Source organism: Microtus ochrogaster, unplaced genomic scaffold (assembly GCF_000317375.1).
Source record: "Microtus ochrogaster isolate Prairie Vole_2 unplaced genomic scaffold, MicOch1.0 UNK29, whole genome shotgun sequence".
NCBI lineage: Eukaryota > Metazoa > Chordata > Mammalia > Rodentia > Cricetidae > Microtus > Microtus ochrogaster.
Window position 1 is genome coordinate 4,490,007 of NW_004949127.1, and position 2,329 is coordinate 4,492,335.

Sequence of the window (2,329 nt, forward strand, 5' to 3'; positions counted from 1 at the left end):
ATCCTCAATAAATAAATAAATTAAAATAAAAAAGAAAAAGAAAAAAAAAAGAAAAAAAAAAAACTCATCCAAAGTTCAAAATCCTATAGCCAAAATAATCCTTCCAAAGTCACAAACCTGGTGTTCTTTAAAAACAGAAGTATGCTGAGTGGCTTTGAAAATAAAAATAGTGTTTGGAATTAAAAGGCTAAGTGCCAGAGTTCTGCCTGTGCTCAGGTTCAGGTCCTGAGACAGGGAAGGAGTGTTGGTGCAATGAAGACTCTGACCACAAGGTGGAATGCACAAAAGTGGCCCCTAATAGCTCAAGTGGTCTTTATACTTTAACAGAGTTTCTTTTTTTCTATCATGCTTACATGAACAATTTTGTTTCTTTTTTTTTTTTAGCTTCTATTTTTGCCTTTTAAGAAATGTACCAGCTGGGCAGTGTTGGCACACACCTTTAATTCCAGCATTCACAGGAAGAGGCAGGTGGATCTCTATGAGTTTGAGGACACCCTGGTCTACAGAGCAAATTCCAGGACAGGCTCCAAAGCTACACAGAGGAACCCTGTCTCAAAAAAAAAAAAAAAAAAAGGAAAAGAAAAATAAATACATCACAAAAGTCCCTGCTGTTACCCTTTATGTTTTCCCAGACACACCTTCCCACCTACATAATCTCATTTTAGATATAGAGTTCAGCATTTTTACAGGCTTAATCAGCTGGCAGCGACATGAGGTTACAAAGTTAAAAAATAGTAGACATAAGTACATTGCTTTAAGGACACCAATATTCAAACCCATACAATTCTTTCATCTGTGTAAGGGGAAAACACTCTAGAAATTAGAACAGAGGGGGCTGGAGAGATGGCTCAGAGGTTAAGAGCATTGCCTGCTCTTCCAGAGGTCATGAGTTCAATTCCCAGCAACCACATGGTAGCTCACAGCCATCTGTAATGATATCTGGTGCCCTCTTCTGGCCAGCAAGCATACAGACAGACAGAAACACTGTATACAATAAATAAATCTTTAATAATAATAAAAAAAGAAATTAGAACAGAGTTTTCAGAGAAACTTTGTTGCATGTTGCATGTGTCACTTAGAAAGTAAAATTAAAAACAACATAATGAGAGATCAAAAAGCACACAAGCTGCAAGAATTCAGCAAAGTTCTTTGCTGTCCTGTCCTGTGGTGAGAATCTATCTCCCAGGGCCCTGCACCAAGGAAACCCATTGGACAGACAGACAGCCATATGCAGAGCCAAGATTAGACTAGAAGGACAATTAAGTTGCTGCGCACTGGGCGAACCCCCCCAACCCCAACCCCGTCTGCACTCTATGCCCTAGAATCCAATTTGCAAGCTTCGGGCAAGGGGCTGGAGGTTGAGGAAACACAGAGACAGACAGACACACGGACCTCCAATCACTGGTACAAAGCCCCTCTTTAATAGCACCATGGAGGCTTAAATACCCAGCAGCCAATGGCCAACAGGTGAAAATCCCAGCCTCTGATCCTCTAGAGAAGGCACAGCTTTTAGTAATTCCAATTAGAAGGCTCTAGACAGGGAAGAGCAGCTGAAGGCCAGGACTCCAATTGGTCCCAACCCAGAACCTTGACAGCCTGGTGGATAAACAGTAGAGAAGTTTGCACTTTAGATGTCATTTAGAACCCAGCCTCAGAGGTGAGTACGGACAGCCCTTTCAGAGCAGAGAGGTTTACACTGGGTGTTGGGTGCCTTTTAGAACCCAGCCTCAGGGGCGCGAAGTTGGCTCAGCAGAGCTACTTGCATCGGCTCTGCCTCGTACATAGTCCGTTCCTGTTCTCTCCTCAGAGGCTTTTAGTCCTCGCTTCGTTATTTTACCATTGCTCCTGATATCTCTTCACGGAGTATGCCATGGTTCCCAAGAAATGCGCAGGAACCCAGAAGTCCCTCGACGTTGCGCGGCTCCTCAAGAGCAAAAGCCTCAGAAGTCTTCAGGAGCTGGAGCCCGAAGCCAAGAAGCTGTGTGCGCAGAGTCTCGTATCCAGCAGGAAATGTGAGTCATGCTGCCTTTTGCCAGAGTTGCCTGGCCTACAGACCCCGCCACGGAGAAGCAGCATCATCAGGGATCTTTACCAGCAGAAGTTAGGCAAAGTCACTTGGTCATCACTACCGCAGGGTCTCTAAAAGTCCTTTCTGCACTCTCTGGCTTCTTACCGGGTATTCCAAAAAGCTGCCCCCTTTGACAGAAGGACTACATCGTTGGCATGGCACCTGACTCATCCCAGTACCAGTACCGTGGCTGTGGGCTCCAAAGGGGGGATATCATGATCTGGAACTTTGGCATAAAGGACAAACCTATTTTCTTTTTTT

General features: G+C 44.3%; 1 pseudogene; it reads left to right on the top strand.

Annotated features, from left to right (window-relative positions):
- The first annotated feature begins 1,870 nt into the window (after window positions 1-1,870).
- Window positions 1,871-2,329, top strand: part of LOC101997515 — a 2,292-nt pseudogene continuing 1,833 nt past the window's right edge.